The 25,561-nt window shown below is 42.7% G+C and overlaps 1 pseudogene; it reads right to left on the reverse strand.

The window, feature by feature from the left end:
• Window positions 1–17,943: 17,943 nt before the first annotated feature.
• Window positions 17,944–24,084, reverse strand: LOC121142676 (annotated as a pseudogene).
• Between the last annotated feature and the right edge of the window lie 1,477 nt (window positions 24,085–25,561).

A 25,561-nucleotide genomic window follows, 5' to 3' on the forward strand; every position in this document is an offset into this window, starting at 1 on the left:
GGGTTCTCTCTGTTGCACCATGAGGGACTCATATATAAATATGTTGGTTTATTTTACAGTTTTGGGGTTGATCTTTTCCCAGAACCTGTCAGAAGAGGAGCAAGCCTCCCCCTCACTTTGATGCCAGTATTTAGCATGAGAGCCTCAGGACAAGTCAGACTGTGCTTCTTATACAGTGTGTGTGCTTGACTCTGTAAAAGGAGACTACTGTGGCCTCACATGGACTGAGCAAGCACTCAGATCCTATCATAGAAAGCACAGAGAAGCATCTGTGACACACTTTGTGAGAAATGCTGATTCCCAAATGTCACAGCCACATCATGACAACGTCTTTTTTGACTTAATGAATCAACATGCTGGAGAGGAGTCTTGATGGATGCAGGAAGAAGAGGCCCAGAAACAATCTGAACAGATTATACTCATCATCAAACATAAGCAAAAAAAGGTAGCATAAACCACACCTTCGGTAGGAGACAGCAATGTCAATTCCATTGACTTTGGTTATAAGACTAAGGGTAGAGTTGGACACTGGAACAGAGCCTTCAAAGTTCCCAAACCCTTTATCAGAAAAGGACTTGAAGGGTAAGATGGGTGGAGTCTGTGCACGATGCTCTCTGAGGTGTGAGCATTGGGCACCTCCTCTGCTTAAGGAACAACATTTATATTCTGCAGAAGGACATCCTAATAGGAACATAAGAAATTTCAGGTCATGTCTCTGGGCAGCTAAAAACACTCATACACTACTTTTTCCAGTTCTATCACAGAAGTCACTACAACAAGGTATTCAGAAATCCCTTGGTTCACCAAATGTTAGCAAAGTCCACAGACTATTCCAAGTGAGTCCTTCCTAGGTCACAGCATCTTAGTAATGTGTTTTTGGTCCTTGATCACAGCATAAATACCACCTATGAATTGGAGCAGGAGACAGACTCTTAGAAAAACACGGGGATGTTTATCTTCCTGAAAGGCTCCCCATAATCTTTGGCTGGTCTGAAGGACGTCTGCTAAGATTGGGACCCTCGTCATATATCTTCCCATGCTACACAAGTCACCTCTCTTCTGCTCTTCTCCAGAAACCAAGAGCCAGGATTTCACCCTTGGTCTGTCAGATGTGTGCTCTAAGATGTGCAGGTGTCTGAGTACATGTCATGAGGGGAAAACGTCTTTACAAAGTGTCTGCATGATTTTCATGTTCTTCTGTTGTCTCATGATTAGAGTCCTCAGGAAGACCCCAATTCACACATGTTCTGCTGTGGCAGTCCTTTGCATGATATTCAGCAAACTACCAGGAACAATGTCTTTGCCACTTGGACAACATTCTTATTTCGATGTCCTATGGGACACCTTCATAATTATGGAGACCAGTAATTGGTGGATGCGTCTTCCCCATGACCTGTCTGAGCAGGAGCACAATGACCCCGCAGTGTTACTCCTGCCACTCCAGAAAGAAGATTCTAAAACTGCAATACACGATTCTATTTACCATTGGCAATGTGCCCTTTGCTGTGTGAAACTAGCCTACCATTGCCTCACATGCACCCCAGTGGGCAGAAGAGTTGTAGACAACATAGAGTATTGAATTTGGTCCATCGTGTCAGAGATGGCGACCCTTCAAATACTAATCAATCCACATATGTATTTCTTGTCCATCAAAACATTCTTATTTTGCTACAGAACCATGAGGTTTCTTGTTCCAGCTGATAAGAGGGTAAGCAGCTGCAGGACTAATATGACAGTGACATTGTGCACAGACTACGGAAGACCCAAAACAGCCAGCTTGATGCAGGGGGCAACGTGAAGCTGGACGACTCTGGTCTTGACACCAGGGGCAGACGTGACACTGAGCCAAGAGATCAACATGGGAATAACATTTTCTATGCCCCAGAAAATATCAGTGACCAACAAATCCAGAGGGAACACAGTCAGAGTTATTTTCCCCAAATCCATCTCATTAAACCAGTAGGTTTTCTAAGGTTCCTTCCAGAAGTAAAGTTGCAGCATCACTTACACAGGGCTGACTCTAGGGCAGCTGCATCTCACTATGCCTGGGCCAACCTGGTTTCAATTTAGAACAGCTGTCTTCATGAAGGACTCTGACAAAACTTGGTATTGTGCCTTGCTGGTCATTGCTGTGGTTCGTGGACATCCCAGCTGTATGGAATTGTTATTATTCCCTCCCTCAAGTGCCTCCTTTTAAAAAAATCTTTAAACGATCTGAGATCCTCAACTCCATTGGTCGCTGAAGCATCATACTGACTTCAATTAGTGAGTAAGTAAATATCAGCCTCTTTGATCCATTGAGGCAAATACTACCAAGAGTTCTCCTTACTTTTCTCTTGCTGCGATAGGATTCCATTGCATGAAGCTTATGTAGGAGATAGTCTAATTAACAGCATGTATATATGACTGTGGTCTGGGTTACCGTTTCATCCATATAATCTAGGGATCTATTTATTGCAAGAAAAGAGACTTACATGCTCCTATTCCAGTCTCATTTCCAGGTCTGGGGTTGAGATTGTCCCAGGCACTGTCAGGGGAGGAGCAAGCCTCCACCTCACTTTGAGGGCAGTCTCTTCAGTAAGAGAGTGTTGGGACTATGTAGGTGATGCTTGTCATTAGAGTTCTGTGGACTTAAGTCTGTAAAAACAAACAAAAAAGGCAGGAAATGGAAGAAAACACAAAGCAAAAAAATACAAGAAATGGAAGCAAAAACAGTGCAAAGAATGCAAGAAATGGAGGAAAGAACAAACCAAAAAATTCATAAGATGCAACAAATGGACGATACGATAAACCGAAATTGCAAGAAACAATGCAAACAGTTCAAGGGTTGAAAACTGTAATAGAGACAATAAAAACACAATCTGAAGAAAAGCTGGAAATAGGAAAGCTGGGCAAATGGTCAGGTACTACCGATACAAGCATTACCAACAGAATAAAAGAGATGGAAGAGAGAATCTCAGGTGTTGAAGATAAACTAGGAAAAATCGATTCATCAACCAAAGAAAATCTTAAGTCGAACGAATCCTTAATACAAAACATCCAGGAAATATGGGACACCATGAAACGACACAACCTAAGAATAATAGGTATAGAAGAAGGTGAAGAAAACCACCTGAAAGGGGCAGAAAACATATTCAACAAAATCATAGAAGAAAACTTTCCCAATCTTAAGAAAGACATGCCAATGAAGGTACAAGAAGCTTACAGAACATCAAATAGTGGATCACCAAAAAGTACCCTCACCACATAATAATCAAGAGCCGAAATATACAGAATAAAGAAAGAATATTAAGAGCAGCTAAGGAAAAATGCCAAGTAACATATAAAGGCAAACCTATCAGAATTACACCTGACTTCTCCATGGAAACTCTGAAAGCCAGAAGGTCCTCGATAGATATTCTACCAACACTAAGAGACTATAGATGGCAGACCAGACTACTATACCCGGCAAAGCTCTAAATCGCTATAAATGGAGAAAACAAGATATTCCATGACAAAACTAGATTCAAGCAATACGTATCCACTAACCTGGCCCTACAGCAAGTTTGGAAGGAAACCTCCAACCCAAGGAAGTTAACTACAACCAGAAAAACATAGGCATTAGAGAATCCTTCTCTACCAGCAGCCAAAAGAACAAAGGGGTGAAATTCCACCAACAACAACTATTCCAAATCAAAAAGAATAAGCAATCACTGGTTATTAATATCTCTCAACATTAATGGCCTTAACTCGCCCATAAAAAACACTGGCTAGCAGAATGGATTCGAAGATAGAACCCATCCTTCTGCTGCATACAAGAAACACACCTCACCCTCAAAGACAGACATTACCTGAGAGTTAAAGGTTGGGAAAAAATTTCCAATCAAATGGACCCAAGAAACAAGCAAGGGTAGCAATCATAATATCTAACAATTAGACTTTAAAATAAAATCAATCAAAAGTGATGAAGGAGGTCATTACATATTCATCACATGCGAAATACACCAAGATGAAGTGTCTCTCCTGAATATCTATGCCCCAAATAAAAAGGCATCCACATTCGTAAAAGAAACTTTACTAAAACATAAATCACATATAAAGTCCCACACACTTATAGTGGGAGATTTCAACACCACTCTCACCACTAGACAGGAATACCAGACAGAAACTCAACAAAGAAGCAAAGGGTCTAATAGAAGTAATGACCCAATTGGGATTAACAGACATCTATAGAACATTTCAGCTACATAAAAAAGATATACCTTCTTCTCACCACCACATGGAACCTTCTCAAAAATCACCACATACTTGGCAACATATCAAACCTCAGCAGCTTCAAAAAAACTGGAATAACTCCATGCATCTTATCAGACCACCATGCTTTAAAATTAGAATTCAACAACAACACAAATTGCAGAAAACCTCCAAACTCATGGAAATTGAATAATGCACAACTGCACCATTCCTGGGTCAAAGAAGAAGTAAAAAAAGAAATTAAAGACTTCCTAGAATTCAATGAGATTGAAGACACAACATACTCAAACCTATGGGACTCTTTGTAAGCAGTGCTAAGGGGGAAGTTCATAGCATTAAGTGCCCACATGAAGAAACTGGAGAATAGTTATACTAGAGAATTAACAGGTCAGCTGAAAGCTCTAGAACACAAAGAAGCAAACTCCCCCAGGAGGAGTAGATGCCAGGAAATAATCAAATTGAAGGCTGAAATCAATAAAGTAGAAACTAGGAAAACAATACAAAGAATCAATGCAACGAAGAGTTGGTTCTTTGAGAAAATCAACAAGACTGACAAACCTTTGTCCATCCTTACCAAACAGCAGAGTGCAAACATGCAAAGTAACAGGATCAGAAATGAAAAGAGGGACATAACAACGGACTCTGAGGAAATTCAGAGAATCATCAGGTCATACTTTGAAAACCTGTACTACACAAAATTCAAAAATGTAAAGGAAATGGACGACTTCCTGGATATCTATCACTTGCAAAAATTAAATCAAGAACAGATAAGCAATTTAAATAGAACTATAACCCCTACGGAAATAGATGCACTCTTCAAAAGTTTCCCAACCAAAAAAAGCCCAGGTCCAGATGGCCTTGGTGCAGAATTCTACCAGAAATTCAAAGAACAGCTTATACCAATTCTTCTCAAAGTATTCCACGCAATAGAAGCAGAGGGTCTTTGCCAAACTTTTTCTGTGAGGCTTCAATAACTTTGATTCTCAAGCCATACACAGACACAACTAAGAAAGACAACTTCAGACCTATATCCCTCATGAACATTGATGCAAAAATACTCTATAAAATACTGGCAAATCGGATCCAAGAACACATCAAAACAATCATTCACCATGATCAAGTAGGTTTCATCCCAGAGATGCAGGGATGGTTCAACATATGAAAATCCATCAATGTAGTCCACCATATAAACAAGCTGAAAAACATAAATCACATGATCATCTCAATAGATGCTGAAAAACCCTTTGACAAAATCCAACACCCCTTCATAGTAAAGGTCTTGGAGACATCTGGGATAACAGGAACATACCTAAACATAATAAAAGCTACATACAACAAACCCACAGCCAACATCAAACTAAATGGACAGAAACTCAACGCAATTCCTCTAAAATCAGGAACAATACAAGGCTGTCCACTCTCCATACCTTTTCAACATGGTACGTGAAGTTCTAGCCAGAGCCATACTACAACAAAAGGGGATTGAGGGGCTACAAATTGGGAAGGAAAAAGTTAAACTTTCACTATTTCCATATGATATGATAGTGTATTTAAGTGACCCAAAGAACTCAACCATGCACTTCAGCAAAGTAGCAGGCTACAAGATCAACAAATAAAATCAGTAGCCCTACTATATACAGATGATAAAAGGGCTGAGAAAGGAATCAGAAACATCACCCTTTATAAGTGCCACAAACAACATAAAATACCTTGGGGTAACGCTAACCAGACAAGTTAAAGACCTGTATCACAAGAACTTTGAGTCTTTAAAGAAATAAATTAAAGAAGCCCTCAGAAAATGGAAAGATCTCCTGTAGAGAGAAACCTTTTCCTTGCCAGCCTCTTTTGTTTTTCCCCACCAGTCGCCTGGGATCTGCCGCATTGTAGTCCCCAAATAACACACAAGACACTGTATTAATTATGAAGCTGTTGCCCTTGCTTGTTTCTTACTGGCTATCTCTGACTTAAGTATTTACCCCATAACTGCCAATCTAAGTATTTCTCTTACCAGAGAAAAGTTTCTGGGCTTCTTACCACTATGGTGGTTACATCTTGACTCTCTGTGTTTCTTCTACCCAGAGTCCTACTGGACACCTAGTCCTACCTATATTGCTTCCCTATTGGCCAACAGTGCTTTATTGACATATACACAGGACTTCCCCATCATCTCTTATTTTCTGTCTAAACAAAAAGAAAGGTCTTAACTTTAACGTAGTTAAATTATATATAAGAGAAGAGCTATCAAGCAAGAACACAGTTACAATATTTTGTCTATCTACATTCAGCAAGATTTAAAGAAAATATTATCCATCCATCCTTGTGAGTTCAAAGTTCTATATGTACCTTATTTTTTATCATAACTAAGGAAAACTATAATTATAACTCTCTGTCTTCAACTCCATCAAAGATCACAGAAGGATAATACATACACACTAGGATTGACAGAGACATCTTGCTGCCTGGACAGTCACCTGAACTTCCTCTGTAACGTTGGGGCATTCATCTTCAGCCCATAGGCCACAATGTGTGCAGAAGACTTCTCACAAAGCAGGAAATTTCAAAATGTTCATCTGTATTTGCAGTCTGTCAGTCATTTTTTTGTGTGTGTGTGTCCTGAAGAAAGTCTCGTAGAGTCTTCCATGAATCAGGAACCCTGAAGGACTATTTGAGTTCAGCAGTCACTTTCCTGTGGGTCCTGCATGTCCAGTTTATACAGCAACAGTCAAGCAGTCTAGGGAAGAGTAGTTTCTTGCCCAAATGGCTAATTTTGTCTTGTTGAAAGCAAACTCCATAACAAGTTTCTTTGATGCCCATCTTCCTCTCAGATTTAATTGGTGCTGCCAGGAGCAGACATTTCTCATTGTCCAGAAAAACCGTAAACCAATTAAATGCCATTTTCTTAATTTCTTTGAAAGTTTTGAAGACTATCTATCTCAAGTATATTTCTGCATATCTAGAAAACCTAACTTACTTAAATTAAGTTCTGACTATTATAAGTAATGATCTATAGTCTGTGTTTAATTATGTATTATGTTTTTTCTTTTTTTCTTTATCTTTTTAAATTTTATATACTAGCCCCATTGTTCCCCCTCCCCTTCTATCTGCCCCCACCTTCCCCCAGCCCACTTCCCGTCCACTCTCAGAGAGTTTCCCTTGGGAGCCAGCAAAGTCTGGACCTTGCTCCAACCCCCTGCATCCAAGCTGAGCAAGGTATCCCACCATAGGGAATGGGCTCCAAAAAGCCAGTTCATGCACCTGGATAAGGTCCTGGTCCCACTGCCAGGATCCTTCCAACATATGAAGCCACAGAACTGTCAGCCACATTCACAGGACTTAGTTTGGTCCCATAAAGGATCTCCAGACATCAGGCCAGAGTACATGAGCTACCATTGCTCGGGTAAGCTGTTTCTGTGGTTTTCCCAATCTTGATCTTGACCACAGCCATTGCTCATATGATTTCTCCTCCCTCTTCAACTAAGCTCTAGAAGCTCAGCTCAGTGCTTGAATGGGGATCACTGCATCTGCTACTATCCGTTACTGGATGTAGGTTCTATGATGACAAATAGGATAATCACTAATCACATTAAAGGTCAGTTCAGTCACCCTCTCCACTATGGCTAGGAGTCTTAGCTGGGGTCATCTTTGTAGATTCATGAGAATTCCCCTATCATCTGGTTTATCCCTAACCCACTAACAGGTCCTTCTATCAAGATATCTCTTTCATTGATCCCCATCTACATCCCTTCCCCAAAGCGGCCATCTGGAGCCCTCATGTTCCCATCCCCATCAATACCCCTTCCCAGTGTAGCCAGGAGATCTTAACTATTTCCCATTCCTGGGACCCTCCATGTGTGTCCCTCTTAGGATCCTTTTTACCTAGCTTCTCTAGGGTAGTTGACTGTAGCCTGGTTGTCCTTTGATTTCATCTAATATCGACTTAAGAGTGAGTACATACTGTATTTGTCTTTCCTGGTCTGGGTTACCTCCCTCAGGATGATGTTTTTTAAGCTGTCATTGTTTTTTACTGCTGAGTAATACTCCATTGTGTAAATGCACCATGTTTTCTTTATCCACTCTTCGGTTGAAGGGCATTTAAATGGTTTCCAGGTTCTGGCTATTACAAATAATACTGCCATAAAAATTGTTGAGCAAGTGTTCTTGTGGTATGATTGAGTATTCTTTGGTTATATGCCCAAGAGTGGGAATTGCTGGATCTTGAGGTAGATTGATTCCCAATTTTCTGAGAAACTGCCATATTGGCTTCCAAAAAGGCTATACAATATTGCACTCCCACCAGCAGTGAAAGAGTGTTCCTCTGACTCCAGATCTTCTCCAATATAAGCTGTCTTAACAATTCTGGCAAGTGTAAGATCGTATCTCAGAGTCATTTTGATTTGCAATTCCCTAATAGTTAAGGATGTTGAGAAATTCCTTAAATGTCTTTTAGCTATTTGAGATTCTTCTGGTGAGAATTCTCTATTTAAAAGATCAGTATAAACACAATACTTAAACAAGAGGAGAAATATATGCATCACAAAATTGACCTTGAATTTGTATCAATAAATGAAAAACCATATCAATACAAACTACTCAGTTCCATACCATAATCCCGTTTTTCTTTTAAAAGAGATTGGTTGTGGTCATTAACCAGTTATGAACAACCACATTCAAATGAAAACCAAGACTTATAAACAATATGGGGATTTGGACGTCGCTCATTCCAAACTGCTTCATGCTGGAAGGGGGAGCTGTCACACCATGGGGATCATGACAAAACTCAGAAACCTGTATAAGTCCTTATTTTCGTGGACTGTAAAGCTGTATCATCTTAGCTGTTTTAGATGCTGAATCACTTGGGCCATTGCTTCCGGAGGTCTTGGTTCATCAAACCACAGAAGCCTGGGAGGAATCCTCATCTTTTCATTGACTGTGGAAACATAAACAAAAACTCTTTTCCAAAGTAACATATCCTTACACTTAAATTTTGAAGTCAAGGCATTTTTAAAAGATATAAGTTGAATTAATTCAGCAGCATGTATAATCAAATGTACTTTAGTAGTTTTGCTTCCTTAGCAATCAAAAGACTGAAAAAGACAATAGCATACAGTATCCAGACTTTCTATGTATTTTCCATCTTTGTGGCTTATTTATTTATCTATTATTACTCTATTTCTTTTACTTTGATTTATTTATTTATTTCTGTGAGACAGGGTTTCTCTGGAAATCTGCCTCCTCTGCCTCTGGAGCAAATCCTACCAGTGTGTGCCACCACAGCTGGCTTCTCTATTTATTTAACACTATGCTATTTCTTTTACTCTCTCAAAACTACGTATATTTTAAAACACACCATAAACCTTTAGAGGTTTTTCTTCATCCACATCTGACTTTACTGTAAATCTGACAGAAGGCTGATCTCCAAATTTACAAAGAACTCAAGCAGAGAATCTCCAAAACACCAAAGAATCCAATTAAAAAGTGGGCTACAGAACCAAATAGAGAATTCTCAGTAGAGGAGTCTAAAATGCATGAGAGGCACTTGAGAAAGTGCTCAACATCCTTAGCTATCAGGGAAATGAAAATCAAGACAACTCTGAGATACCATCTCACTCCTGTCAGAATGGCTAAAATCAAACACCAACGACAATTTATGCTGGAGAGGTTGTGGTGAAAAGGGAACACTCCTCCACCACTGGTGGGAATGCCAACTTATACACCCACTTTGGAAATCAGTGTGGAGATTCCTCAGAAAAATGGGAATAAACCTACCACAAGACCCAGCCACTCCATTCTTAGGCATATATCCAAAAGATGCCCATTCATACAACAAGGATGTCTGTTCCACTATGTTCATAGCAGCATTATTTGTTTTTTTAAATTTATTTATTTATACTATTATTTTTTATTTTAATTTTAAATAGCTTGTTTTACATGTCAATCCCAGTTCCCTCTCCCGCCCCTCCTCCCGCACCCCCCCACCATCTGCCCCCATCCTCCCACACTATTGCCAATTCCTTCCACATAGGGGATATCTAGAATCTATCATTTCACTCAGGGTAGGGTCCAGGCACTTCCCTAAGAGTCCAGGCAGAGAGAATCCCTCTTTGTGTTATGGACACACAATGTCTGATAGTATTCGAGGGATAAACACTGATCCACTGCTCAGTACCCCATAGGTAGCCCAGGCCTCCTCATTGACTCTCACATTCAGGGGGTCTGGATCAGTCTCATGCTGGCCTCCCAGCTGTCAGTCTGGGGTCCAAGAGCTCTCCCATGTTCGATCAGCTGTCTCTGCTGGTTTTGCCAGCCCATTCTTTGCAAATTTGCTCATCGCTCCTCTCTCTCTTTCACTGGGTTCCTTGGGTTCTGTTCAGTATTTAACTATGGGTGTTTGCCTCTACTTCCATCAGTCACTGGATGAAGGCTCCAGGATGGTTATATACATCAAGTTCACTGTCGGGAATGGTCATTCGAGGTGGTCTCCACACTATTGCTTAGCTTGCCAATTGGTGTCATCCCTTTAGAACACTAGAGGTCACAGTGGTGCCTGATCTGTCTTATAACCTATGATTTCCTCTTCCCCGTATCCTACCCCCAGTCAACCTTCCTGTTCCTCCACGAACTACTCTCTCTTCCACCTCTCCCCCTCTCTATTTCCCAGGTCCCCCTCCACCCACCACTTGCTGTGTTCCCCATCTGTTCAGAGGATCTTGCCTCATTTCTCTTCTCTTGGGTAACATGCATATCTTTTAGGTTCTTTCCTGTTTCCCAGACTCTCTGTCAGTGGAAGTACAGACTGGCACTGTCCTGATCCATGTCTAAAATCCATATATTAGTGAGTACATACCGTGTTTGTCTATTTGTGACTGGGTTACCTCACTCAGGATGGTTTCTTCCAGTGCAATCCATTTACTGGCGAATTTCATGATTCCATTGTTTTTTTCTGCTGAGTAATACTCCATTGTGCAAATGTACCACATTTTCTCTATCCACTCTTCAGTTGAGGGGCATCTCAGTTGCTTCCAGGTTCTGCCTACTATAAATGATGCATAGAGAGAAACATGGCATGTACTCTCTCATATATGGATTTTAGACATAGATCTGGGGATTGCCAGCCTACATTTCCATGGCCAGAGTGTCTGGGAAATAGAATCTTCATTCAGTGGCTGATGGAATCAGAGACAGAATCCCATGGCTAAGCTCTGAGCTGAACTCAAGAAATCCAGGGACAGAAAGGGAGGACTGATAACCAAAGGGATTAAGACTGGGTTCGTTTAACCCCCAGAAACAGCTGACCTGACAAGGGTTAGCTCTTGAATCCCAGACTGATGCCTAGGAATCCAGAATGGGACTGATCAAGACCCCTTGAATGTGGGTGTCAGTGAGGAGGCTGAGGTAATCTATTGAGCCTTGAGTAGTAGATCAGTATTTATCCAACAATGTGAGATGCACACTCACCCAGGACTCTTGGGGGAGGGTTTAGGCCCTGCCCTGTATGAAATGACAGACTATGGACACCCCCATGGAGGGCCACACCCTCCCTGGGAAAATGAGAGGATATTGGGGGGTTGGTGGGAGTGCATGGGAGAAGGGGAGTGAAAGGGAGAGGCACCTGGAATTGACATGTGAAGCAACCTTGTTTCTAATTTAAAAAATAAAACATATATAAAAAATAATATTGTGATTGTCAATATTGGAGACACTGGCATGGATGTCACCATCATGACTCCTACAACGAGTAAACTTTCAATTCTTAGGGATTGCAAATCTATCTCGAGTAAAACAAATCACGAGATGGGTTGATTGTATTAGACCAGAAGGACAAGGGGAAGACTGTGGACATATGTCGCTGACACTGCTATAAATCTCTGGGGTTGTGATCTATTACAGCGATGGCATGCCCATATTAACTTTCCTTCCAGTGTCAGACACAAATCATAAACAAGCTATTGGTGGTAGAAAAATATTGTAAGTCACTACCAAATAAAGATGCCAACCATACAGGCTGTATATAAATCGAATACGAGTGCCAAACATACAGAGGAACCAAAATTGCTACTGTTCAAATGGCTAACAGATGAATCTGTCTGTGTAGGGCAATGGCCTATGCGCACTCTACAGCCTGGCATGCCATTGCCTTCTCTGATACCTAAAGAATGGCCTATTATAGTAATTTATCTAAAAGGTTGCTTGTTCTCTATACCTTTATAAGAAAAAGATAGGGAAAAATTTGCCTTCACAGTGCCTTCCTATAACAATTCTCAGCCAGTTAGCACACTTCAGGGGAAGGTTTTTTCACAGGGAATGTTAAACAGTTCTATTCTATGCCAATATTTTGTGCAAAAAACTTTGAAAATAAATTGCACAAAATTCCCACAATCCATAATCAACCATTATATGATGACATACTGCTGGCTGGTTCAAAAGAAGGAATGTTGGGAAAGATTTTTGAGGCAGGAAATTTTACATCATTGGGGATTACAGATTGCCACTGGAAAAAATACAAAGAGGAAATTCTTTTAATTATTTAGGGTGTAAAATAGATCTACAAAAAATTAGACCACAAAAAGTACAAAGAAGGAGAGATCGTTACCAGACTCTTAACATCCTTCAAAAACTACTAGGAGAGATTTCTCAACTACAGACCATTATTGGAGTAGAAGGGCATGATTTAAAACACCCAAAAATGTCCCTACAGGAGACAAGGACTTAAATAGTACATGAATATTATCAGCTGAGGCTAAAAAATAATGAGAATAGGTAGACAAGAGAATACTAGAAGCACATGTGGACTGGGTGGATCCACAAGTGGGGAGTATTTTGGTTATTTTACCATCTAGGGAATACCTTTCAGGGATTTTGATGCAGAGGGAAGACATCATATTAGAATGCCTATTTTTGCCACATAATTAGAATAAAAACTGAAGACATATGCAGAAAAGATCTCTGATTTGATTTTAAAAGCTAATTAAGGCTTCGTCAACTAGCTGGAAGGGACCCAACAGAAATCATAGTACCTTTTTTTTTTTTTGGTTTTTACGAGACAGGGTTTCTCTGTATTGTTTTGGAGGCTATCGGTCTAGCCCAGCCTGGAACTCACAGAGATCCACCTGCCTCTGCCTCCCGAGTGCTGGGATTAAAGGCGTGCGCCACCACTACCCGGCGAAATCATAGTACCTTTAACAAATGAAGTTTCCTCCTTAGGAAGGACAGTGAATATTGTAAAAATGGATTTCAGTAACTTTTTGGGAACTATTAGTAACAATTATCCCCAAAGAGTGAGAATCAAATTCATAAATTAAACAATCTGTATCCTTCCACGTATTTTAAGAAAAACGCCTATCTCTGGAATTCCTACATTGTACGTTGATGTACACAAGTCAGGAAAAGCAGGTTATGAATCAGGAAATAAAAGTAAGGTAGTTCAAAGCCCTTACAACTCTGTACAAAGGACAGTGTTGTACACCATTCTCATGGTACTTATGGATTTTACAGAACCTCAATATAGTTACCGACTCTCACTATGCAGAGACAGTCGTCTTACACATTGAGACTGCTGAATTTATTCCTCAGTATACGAAATTAACCTCATTGTTTATGCAATAGCAAGAAGCTATCAGAAATAAAAATCATCCTACATATATAACACACATCATCCTGCCAGGCCCACTAGAAAAAGGTAATGATGAGATTGATCATTTCCTAATAGGAAGTGTGCTAGAAGCTTCAGGATGTTATGATACGAGTCATGACTATAGCACAGGCTTGTAGGATTTTTCTATCACTTGGCAATAAACCAAGGAAATAGTAAGAAACTGCCCCACCTGTTTATTCTATAATCAAATGCCACTACCAGCAGAAAGTAATCCCAAAGGTAATAGCATAAATGAAATTTGCAAATGGATGTGTTTTACTTTCCAGAATTTGCAAGTTTAAAATATGTGTACCATAAAATAGACATGTTTTCAGGCTTCCAATCGGCTAATGCTCTCAGCTCTGAAGAGGCTGATTCTTTTATCATGCACCTCTTAGACATGATGGCCATTAAGGGTATACATGCACAAATAAAAACTGACAATGCTCCAGCATATGTCTCCAGCAAATTGGAACAGTTTTTCAAATATTATAACATAAAACGCATAACTGGTACACCTTACAATCCCACAGGACAAGCAGTGGTTGAGAGATCTAACTGCACTTTAAAAGAAATACTCCATAAACAATCATGGGGAACAAAGACCCCCCAAACACAGATTACATAAAGCTTTGCTAACACTGAACTTGCTTAATTCTAATGAGAAAGGACAAACAGCTGCAGAAAGACACTGGACTACAGAAAATAACTTCTGAATTAAAACAACTGGTGTATTTCAAGGATGTAATGACCTCAGTTTGGTAACCAGGATATGTGTTATGTTGGGGAAGGGGCTTCACTTTGTTTCCACAGGAGAAGAAAAGCTTTGAATTCCATCTAAATTCATTAAGATTCGACCCAAACAGGAGAAACCTCAGGAGGAGGAAAGATGACGGTTCATCCACAAAGTCATATTCCACGAGGTGTGAATAGACCTCACAAAGGAAAGGTAAGTGTGTTGTTCTTGAGAGCAAAACCCATCTCCAAACAGCAAGAAGATACTGAAGGTCTAGATAAAAAAAGAAGAGAGGATGGCTACCCTAAGGACCATCAAACAAAGAAGAATCTAGTGTTTGGTATTAACGTCTAATCCTCTTAAGTCCTCATAAAGTCTATTTCTCTTTATTTCTAACACTCTCTTGGTTCCAGTTCACATAAACCAACGCCGGCTTTGGAGTTGAATTTGGCTTTCTTCCTCTAAATCCTAGCATGCAGTTGAAATAAAATTCAGAGTTTCTGTATTACATCAAGAAACCAATTGATGTAAGACAGAAGAAAACAAAATCTAGGGACTGTCATCTGCTTATACTCGGTTCTTTCTCTGAAAGACTAATTTCCCTCAGAGTCACTAACATCTTTATTGTTGTCTTTCCCGGTATGCATACATAAAAAGTTGAAATTTCGTTGTTGACATTAATGTTTGAGTTTTCCACAGAGAACAAAGAATTTCCTAACAGCAATCTTCAAACACTCTGTTAAGATAAAGGGGCTTCACTCCATCATCTCCACCTGATCGGATGCATCTGAACTGACGAGTACAACCCTGAAACCAGTTTGGGACTGCATTGCTCTACAAACTCCAGAATAATAAACTGATAAGGGACACCTTCTGAGGCCAGAGCCTCAGACAACAACTTCAATCAGGTGTCTCCCTCCAAACAGAGACTGGGTAAAAATGTTGTAGTTAGTCCACTCGAGATGTTCACTACACTAACAATTTCTTCCTACATGAACCCATGAGGTTATTGTCATTCCATTTCATCAGGAAGTCATTCTGAGAATGCTTAGGCCCCTTTCCTTACTGTTGACATTACAGGATAATTTACATCTGTTTAGAGTTAGCTTTCAGTTGTTTAGGGTTGGGATTGAAAGGAGGTGTTCAGACCTGGACATCTCTTTCAGCCTAGTTTAGGGTTTAGATGGGATAGATATGCTTAGGAGAGGATATAGGTGGATTAAAATTTGTTTATCATCTTCTTTGTATATATGCTTTATATATGTTTTTAAAAATTCAGTTTTAAGTCTAACTCTTTTCTTTAGATTAAAGAAGACTGGTAAGGAGAGATCTTACCTACCCACAGCGCTGACCACACAGAAACCTAGAATGTACGGGAGATAAAAGAGATGGGGGAAAGAAGAGCCTCTTTCTTTGGGTTCTGGTCCAGTCTCAGAGAGCAGCAGAGCGCTGACCTCGGGTTTTCAGCTTCTTATGTGATTTCTGCCTAAATAAATATACGGCATCGCTACCTTGTGTAACTTAATATTTCCGTGATATGCCAGAGATTGAATAAGCCTCAAGGACTTCAGAAGGCTTCTCCCCTGCTCTTGCCAATGGGGTAACCAGGAGCACCTTTGTACACTTGCTTAACAGTCAAAGTGCTGAGATCATCTTATAATACACATCTGGATAAAAGTTGTGTAGATGCTGTTCATCTGCTAGCAGCCTGGACCCATTCTTCCAGAGACTGACAGAGCTCCTCCCTGAGCCAGGATGGCGACATGAAGGCTTACAGTGGCAGATGAGTTCCAGTGTCTGGTTGGTGTGTTTATCTAAAAGGTGGAAAGATCTCAGGAGGGAATCCTATGGCTTGGTGAGACTAAAGGCAGGGATGAAAATCGAGGTACAAAGAGCACCCACTGATTACAATCCCAACTCTTCATCCAGTCCAGGAATAGGAATGCGCATCTTACTGAACCCGCCCTGCACCTTGCACCACAACCAATATGGTGCAGGGTTGAGGAGCCATGGGAGTGAAGGGGGAGGTGAGGCAGGACATCGCTAGACTTACTGCGCCATGCTGTCTTCCACCACAGACTAGAGTGTGGCTAAGGCGTGACCACGGGAGCAAGACTGCACACATTGACCTTCCTTACCCTGGGCAGGTACCTTGAGCTCAGTAATGCCCACAACCCACTCAGCTTCTGTCCAAGGCACATGCCAAAAGACCCCTCATGGCAGCATCATCCAGGCTTTGTAATGTCCCAGAGTCTGGTGGAGGAGGGAGCTTCTGCAGAGGGGAGCAGGACCTTGGAAAAGAGGCAGCAAGCCCATGGGACAGAAAAGGAAGCAAAAGGAAGGTGGATGATAAGTCAGCTCAGGTCATTCTTGGGATGGAGAGGTGGCAGCTTGTGTTACACGTTAGAAGGAATGCCAAGGCCTTGAGAAGATTATTCCTTCAGCCCTGGGTATGTATGCAACCTCAAAGTGGATTTCTTTTAACACTGCATGGCCAGGACTGAGTCCAGCCATGTGTAATGGAGTATCCAGGCTACTCAGTACCAAATGAGTGCTCCCAATGATAACTCACCCCAGAGCATCAGATGTTTGAACACATTACAGTGGCATACAGCAAGAGGAGATTCCATACCATGCAACAACTTACATCTCAATCCCAAGTTGAGGAGATGCCCTGAAGATCCCGCCCATTGAATACCACTGGGGAGATGGACAAGCACTCTTCTTGCAAGCTGTTTGCAAACTCATTGCCCATCAGACAGGACTGGTGGGTAGGGCTCCCCAACAGCCACCCAAGGAGAATGAGTTGGGCAGCCAGCAAAAACAGCCATGCCATTGCCAGGAGCCATGCACAAGCTTGAGCAGGACAGTTGGGACAGGAGCAACTGACAAAAGCCCAGAGAGATGGAGCAACGCTCGGGAATAGAAAAGGTGTCTGAGGGTGGCTTGGGGGAGCATAGTGGCAAGGGACAAGAACCATGACACTTTTATGAAGGTGTCTCGTCTTATCTGCATAGAGTTTTTCACAGCCACAGAATTTTTTTGAAGCATGATTTTACAAACCATCACACTGTGCTTTTTAATTCAACAAGAACATTGGTTTCCATCCAGATACACACAGTAATCCCCATGCAAAATCAGAGAGTTAACAGGAGAGTATAAAGGAGGTGGAATTTCTCAAAGTGTCAAATTGTAGCAAATGATTAAAAGAAATGAAACCACCTGTACCATAAGAGTTTAAATGCCATAAGACATTAATGTATGAAACGTGTTTATTTTTACAAAATTAATGAGATTAATTTTATTGTAAACTAGTGAATTATCCAGAAAAATATTAAAGCTATCAAAAACCAGAAAATTCTGCAACTGAGTTAAAAATGTACACATAAACAAAACTATCATTTAAGGACGCAGAAGAGAAAGGCAGATGGCATTTTCTGAGGCCGCAATGATCCATGGTGTTTGGAAGTAGGATCAGAATAAGTGAGTCAATGACACGGTGACGACTTCTGTAGCCCAAGGCTATAGCTAAGTTCATGGAACACTGCCCAGAATATGTTTCAATTGTTGGGTCAATGTGATTTTCTAAGGGCGTTTTTGCACATGTCACATGATTCCCATGGATGACACAGGTCCAAGGTGTCCCTCCCTCTGACCAGAAATACTCATTTACACCAAATTCACAATCAAGCAGACTTTGACAATACCCATGTACAGGCCAATGACAGGGCACTTTCTAGTCCTTTTCCTGAAAGGTGGGGATCTGCCCCACTCTGAATCAGGAACTCTACCACAGCTGTGTTCCCGGGCGCTGTGGCCCATACCCCACATCCCACATCAGGGGAATAAATCCTTCATTGCTGTGATTGATGACATTTTCTTTTCCATAAGAGTAGGCAGGTATAGCATTTCTCCTTGAGCTGCCAACTGGCAGACGTCATCTCCCCTGTGCTTGTCAGTTAAAGTAGATTAAGTGTTTTATTGTGGAGATATACTTTGTAGTGAGGTAGTATAGACACTCGTCTCTTGAATTCCAGGAGGAGTTTATCGAAATTACAATCAGCATACCTTTTAGCCATTGAATAACACAGATGCTGCATCCAGGTCAGAGTTAACTTGATCCTGAATATTTTTACTATCTGCTTCATTAAATGAGCTCACACACTGAGAAAAACATTCATGTCAAATCGGTTTGGCAATATGGATGCCATTCCCATGGCAACATCCTGTGCTGATAACTCTTCTGAGTTTGGGCCCCGTGGGTGCTTAATTTTGAAGGCTGGCTGGAACACTGTTCCATGATTGGCTGGGATGCTCTTCCATGATCAACTGGGCCCAATGTCCAGATTCATGATGTGGCCATTGTTTCAATAATTAAAACATGTCTTTTCGGGTTCCTCTTGGTTTTTTACAGGTATTCTCTAGTGTATTATTGTGATTACGATATTAAAGTGTTTGCCAGAGCTCAGGCAAGGGGAGCGAGTTTAAATGCAGGCTGAGACACTAACCCAAAGAAAGCTGATCACAGGGCTTCGCTTGCTTTCTAGATCTTGGAATTGTCCTCGGTGAGGAGAAAGGTGCTTCAAAAATGAAAGAGATATATTAATATCTATGGGCTTAGGGGGAAACTTGGTGCTATTTTAACTCCCAAGACTCCACAAGGAAGACCCAGGGAAAGACTCTGAGCAGTAGTCGAGAGGACACCTGAGCTGGCCTAACACCTGTAGTCAGATTGATGAACACCCCAACTGTCAGCATCCACCTCATCCAGCAATGGATGGAACCAGACAGAATGGCAAACAAGCTCCAGACTCTGGGACTCCAGTCACAGACAGAGAGGAGGGAACACATGAGCAAGGGAGGTTAAAATCACGATGCAGAAATCTACAGGGACAGCTGAACCAAGCTCGTGGAAACTCATGACCTCTAGACCTACAACTGTGGAGACTCCAGGGGACTGACGTAGGCTTTCTGTATGTGGGAGCCAGTTCTGAATCTTGGACTATCAGAGGGGCTGCTGGCGGCAGGACCAGGGTACAATCCTGGTACAAGAGCTATCTTGTTGGAGCCCATTCCTCAGGATGGCATGCCAGGCTCAACCTTAATGCACAGAGAAAGGCCTGGCCCTGCCCTAACCTATGGTTCCAGGCTGTGTTGACCCCTCATGGGAGCATTTACCTGTGAGGAAGGATACACTGGGCATGGGCTGGGGCATGTGAGGTGGGGTGGGAGGATATGATGGGGGTGAGGGGATGGGAGGGGGGAACTGTGGGTGGAATTTACAATGACATTTAATTTTTTTATGAAAAGACTCACAAGCCACAGGTGTCATGGTGGGTGTTTCTACATTGTGACCTCGCGGTGAACTCACTCTCCAGCAGTAGCAGTTCCTGGCACAGGGGACCATCAACAGGTGACATGGCCATGTAGACCACAGGGGGAGGTTCCAGTCCATTCTGTATCAGCTGTCTGTCAGTGTATGTCCTCCAACCTGCTTCAGGCATGGAAGTCACTCAGGTATTGTTTTCTCTGGGTAACAGCCCAGATGTTCTGCGAAGGTGAGACAACTTCCAGTGATTTCTTCTTGTTCCCTGGGCCAGAAGCCCATGCTCTCGGTGTCAGTATAATTTTAATTCTCTGTTCTGTATAGTTTTAACTGGAGCATCACCAATGCTTACATATTGCCACACAGGACACTAAAGTCATGCCAGGACATCAAGCTCACATGTACCCAGGTTATCTGAGAATCCAGAGAGCTGGGTAGGGAGGGAGGATGGTAGAGAGAACAGGAAGTGGAGGTTCCTTCTGCATCAGACACCCCAGCTGCCCTGCAGGCCACTGACTCCCCATCTGAGAAGCTCACAGCTGTCTAGGATCTCCAGGCAACAGAAAGCATTAGCAGTCAGGTGGTCAATGGCTCCCTCTCCGTTTGGCCAGAAGAAGTGGGGTGCTTCCCTGTTGAACGCTTTCATCTGCTGCACATGTAGTTCATCAGCCAACTCAGATGTATAGGAGAACGCAAGCACCTATGAAAAATTGAGAAACACGCAACACTCTGCTTTGGGAAAGCATGGATTGCTGCCCTTGAGAGGAATCCTTATCTCACTATTTCATAGCCCTAGAGGATATGGGGCTCCAAAAAGACCAGCTCACAGATTCAGCCTCCCTATATGTGTGTCTCCAAGGCTAATATTCCAGAGAATGTCAGCTGAGCAGGATGTAGGTGAGCCCTGGACCAGTTCAGGAAACAAATGAGGTGTGGTTTAGCTGCTGTGTGCAATGAGTGGAGTTAGGGCCAGGCTCACCTGAAAATGCCAAGGGCATGATGACAAAAACTGAGAAGATTTGCATCGGGAAGGTCATCCTGGGATCATATTCCCTAGGTCTGGGTTTACCAGGAAAATGCAAGGCAGATAAGCAAAGCCTGCCACCCTAGCTGTGCAGTGAGAGCTGTATCACCCTAGGGTACACAAAGGGAGAGAGGCATGAGAGGTGACCCAGGTCTGGACTGTGTGCCAATGCATTGTCTGATGGGAATTCTCTTTTTAAACAAAGTCGGGGCATGGGACAGATGCTGGTTCTGGGACATGTCCAGTAGGCTTCAAAGTGGCTGTTTCCTGTGAGTCCTGACTGGCTGGTGTGAAGCCCAGGGTGCTCACCCTCAGGAGAGGCCTTATTCCTGCTTGTTTTCCTTTCCCTCCCAAGGACATGGGGTATGGTGACTCAGTCACAGACAGGCACAGTCTCAGTGTCTGGAGTCACACAACCTAGACTGGTTCAGGCATATGAACGCCTGTTCTACAGGGCCCCACTGCTGACTTCATGCGGCTTGTGGGCTCTTTTCCCTCTCTCGATCTAGTGTTCATTCTTTGTGCAGTGTTTAGTTATACTTTGTCACTGTCACATAAAACAGATGCAGGTTTTCCCCAGAAATTCTGTTCTTCCTGGAGTGTTCTCCCCTAAGATTCAAGAGAGAGGATAACGGTCTCAGATTTCTTTTCTGGAATTAGGAACTGCAACTCCTAATCCTAGGGATTTTACCGACTAAATAGAGACAAGTGAGAACACTTGGGATCTTACCCATGTCTCACAGTTCTGGAAAGTATGGCGAGCCATGCAGACACATGAGAGGGGAAAGCCTCAGGAATGCACATAGTGACATCTGTGGAGAGGCCATTCCCTAGGTGGCAGGAAGAGAGAATCAATGGTAGGATCTGGTATGCTCCAAGAGGAAAGAGTGCAGTGCAAATGTGGGATTGACAGATGTAACTTTACCATCCCTAGGAGCTTACACTGGTGAAAGGCCAGTGGTGTGCTGGGATGGGAAATAGTGTCTTGTAAAGTCTGCCTTTTACGGAGAGATTGAGACATGGAACCCGCTTGTGTGTCAGGGAACTGAAGGAAAGCCCGTCTTACAGAGATGAAAGCATTGTCCAGGTTATTGTTGTTTTTTTGTTTTTGTGTTTGCTTTAGTTTTTGCTTTTGTTTTTGTTTTGTTGAGACAGGTTTTCTCTGTATTACTTTGATGCCTGTCCTGGCACTCATTCTGTAGAAGGGGTTGTCCTCAAATTCACAAAGATCTACCAGGTTCTCCCTCCTGAGTTCTGGGATTAAAGGTTTGTACCACCACCACCACCCTGGCTAATGTTTTCCTAGAAGCAGTGGATCCATTTCTACTAGATTTTTCACTTTCTAAACTCATGTAGCTTCCAACTAATTCAGTTGAACCTCCAGAGATGATGAGTCTGTGTCTAGAATGATGTTGTGTCAGGGATGGAAAACTGTTTGGGGAAGCATAAAAGGGAATAATGAGGGCTTCTCTATTGGCTTAGATGTATTTCTTCACATATAATGCATTTATCAAATGTCAAAAATAGGAGCCAATAATAAAACTGGTCATGTGTGTCTGGTGTTAAAAAAAACTCTAGTTAAAGTAATAAATAAGGACGGATCAAGCTATTTGGGCCACTTGAGTGCAACCCACCTGTGATCAGATTTCTTCCTTGCACTGATGCCTCTACCCCAACAGTCCAGAACACACTTGTCCTCCCAATACTGCCAATTTAGAAGCATGGCATGTAATCCTCCACTCACACATTTGTTTTTCTCATTTTTCCAATGAAAAGGCACAGTAAGGACATAGAGAAATAAAATACAAAGAAAGCGCTTACACTCTTTCACACTTCCTTGCCCAATTCCTCACTGGGCTCTGCCTCCTGCCTCTTTCACGGGAGCAACTCTTTGGTGAACACAGGTTGGGTTTCTCTCTCTGAACTCCTTGAGAAACAAATACACAATCTTGACAGTCAAGCCCTGATTCTCTTATGTAGTCTCTTTGTGCATCTGATATCTGAGGGGAATATGTTGCGTCTGTGTCAGGATCCAGCCCAGAAAGCAGGGGCATCTCTTCTGGTATCCTGTTGCGATCAAAGGGGCAGCCTCAGTTCTAGAAAGGGGGGCATTGCTTCAAGTGGGGATCTCCCTTTCTGCGAGCAACATTGAGGATGGGAGGAACTTTTGGCCAATTTCTGCTCCAATATTGAAGGCTGACTGTGGAGGGAGCCAAAGATGGGCTCACTGGATCTTGGTTTGAGGCGAGGTGCTGGCGATGTGTGAGGCATAGCTTCAGAGTCCTCAGGCTTGCCTGAGGTGTTGTAGTGAAGCTCAAGCTCCTTGTATATGTGCTTTTTGATGATAAGGTATGTCCTCATCATTTCATCATACACTCTATTTTGTAGGGACTCTGATGGCACTGGCATCAAACCCAAGGATAGAGAGCAGGTTTAGTACGTCTGGACCGGGTAGCCATTACCTCGGATGTTTTCGTGACATGTCATGACCCAAGGATGTTGTTCAATATCTTTGATGGAGGGCCTCTTCTCTGGGGTGACCGTGAGCATTAGGTGAATTCGGTTTTCAAGTTGCCCAGAGACATTAGATGGGACCTCATAGCTGTCTCGAATGATATTCCCATCAGTGTCTTTCGGGTTCCTTCCTTTGAAGAGTGGTACCCAATGGTGATACAATAGAGCACCACACCCAGACTCCACACATCTGCCTTCTTCCCATTGTAGCCTTCTCCCAGGAGGAGATCTGGAGCATTGAAGATGCTCACACAGCATCTACCTTGAACACTTCCAGGTCGACATCTTTGGCAAGACCGAAGTTGGCCACCTTGAAATATCCCTGTCAGTCAAGCAAGAAGTTTTTCGGTTTGAAATCTGTGTGTTTGATGTCCCGATCGTGGCAATACCTGATGGCCTACATCAGGTGACCAAATAGTCTCTGTGCCTTTTTCTCCAGCAGATTGCCACCCTTCTGGATGAGCTCTGCCAGGTTCCTCAGGAGCGTACTCCATGATGAGGTGTGAGTAATTCTGGGTTATTATGATCTGAAAGAGCTGAATTATGTTGGGGTGTTTTAAGGAGGGTAATGCTGCCATCTCTGCCACGATCATCAGAAGGCATTCCGTTAAAATTTTCATGGTCTTTATGGCCACCAGGTGTGAGGAGCCGCCCTCGCTATCGCTATCGCCATTAGAAGCGACATCTGCTCTCAGTTGGAGTTCACCGTTTAAGCTGTGCCTCTCCCGTGGCGTCATCTGGGGTGATGAGCAAACCACCAATCTCGGCTCTACACGTCTCACTCGGAGCTCCTAGGCTTATATAAGGGGCTGGGTTTCTAAGCTTGGGGTCTCCCTCTCAGAAGCTGATCATCTATCTCTCAAGATGTATTAAAGCTTTACTGCAGAAGGATCCGAGTGTCCTGCGTTGTTCTTGCTGGCAAGACGGTAGCTCGGGACATCTGGTGCCGAAACCCGGGAACTCTTCAACATCGCCCGCACCGCGGGAGACCCCTCGGAAGATGGGGCGGATTCAGAACTGCAGGGACGTAAGTTCAGAGAGGTATGCTTGATCCTAAACACCCCTTTTCTCGACTTTGGCCTTAGTTTGTCATCCCTATGGGACGCGTCAGTGGAGGCTTTGGTGCTAGTCCTGTTTGTCCTTCTTCATCGTGGCTGGTGCTGACAGAACGGTGCTGTCAGTCTGGTAAAGGAGTCGAGCGCCGTTTTTTAGATAAGCCGCCAGCGCGATGGGGTCGTCACAGTCAGTGGTTACTGCCCTACAGACTGTGCTAAAACAAAGAGATCTCAAAATTGCACCACGAACACTTCAAAATTTTGTGAAGGAGGTAGATAGAGTGGCACCATGGTATGCTTGTTCCGGGTCCCTCACTGTGGCCTCATGGAACAAGCTAGGTAAAGAACTAGACAGGAAGCATGCAGAAGGAGATCTCCGCTTAGGTACCAAAGCCATTTGGAAGCTAGTTAAAAACTGCTTGGAGGATGAGGCCTGTCACCCTGCTATAGTAGAAAGTCAGGGAACCTTAGAGGAAGTTCAGGATAGCATGTCAGAAACTGAACGGAGTGAGAGAATGGGAGCTCGCAAAAGGAAAGACATGTCTAAGAAAAAAGGCCCTCCCCAAGAAGTTAAGAAAGGGGGAGAGAAAGAAGGGAGTGATCATTCACCCCCTAACAAATCTAAGAAAAAGAAAAAGCCAGAATCTAGCCTATACCCTACGGTAGAGCTAGAAGCCTTGGAGCTAGATAATTCCGATTCTGACACTCTGGATTCTAGCGAAGAAGGTGGTCTAGAGGAGGAGGTGGCACGGTATGAGGAAGAAAGATATCACCCTGATAGACACCGGCCGCTGAAAACAAAAATGAATGTGAGGCCACCGCCTATAAATCCGGCGGGCTCACGCCCCTCGGCGCCTCCGCAGTATGAGCTTCGGCTGAATACTGGTACTGACTCCTTTTTACGTTAGGAGGAACGGAGAAAAATACAAATGGCTTTTCCAGTATTCGAGAATGTGGAAGGCGGAAGAGTACATACCCCCGTAGATTACAATCAAATCAAAGAATTGGCCGAATCCATTCGTAATTATGGGGTCAATGCTAA

The sequence above is a fragment of the Mesocricetus auratus genome, unplaced genomic scaffold, assembly GCF_017639785.1.
Source record: "Mesocricetus auratus isolate SY011 unplaced genomic scaffold, BCM_Maur_2.0 Super-Scaffold_100010, whole genome shotgun sequence".
Classification (NCBI taxonomy): domain Eukaryota; kingdom Metazoa; phylum Chordata; class Mammalia; order Rodentia; family Cricetidae; genus Mesocricetus; species Mesocricetus auratus.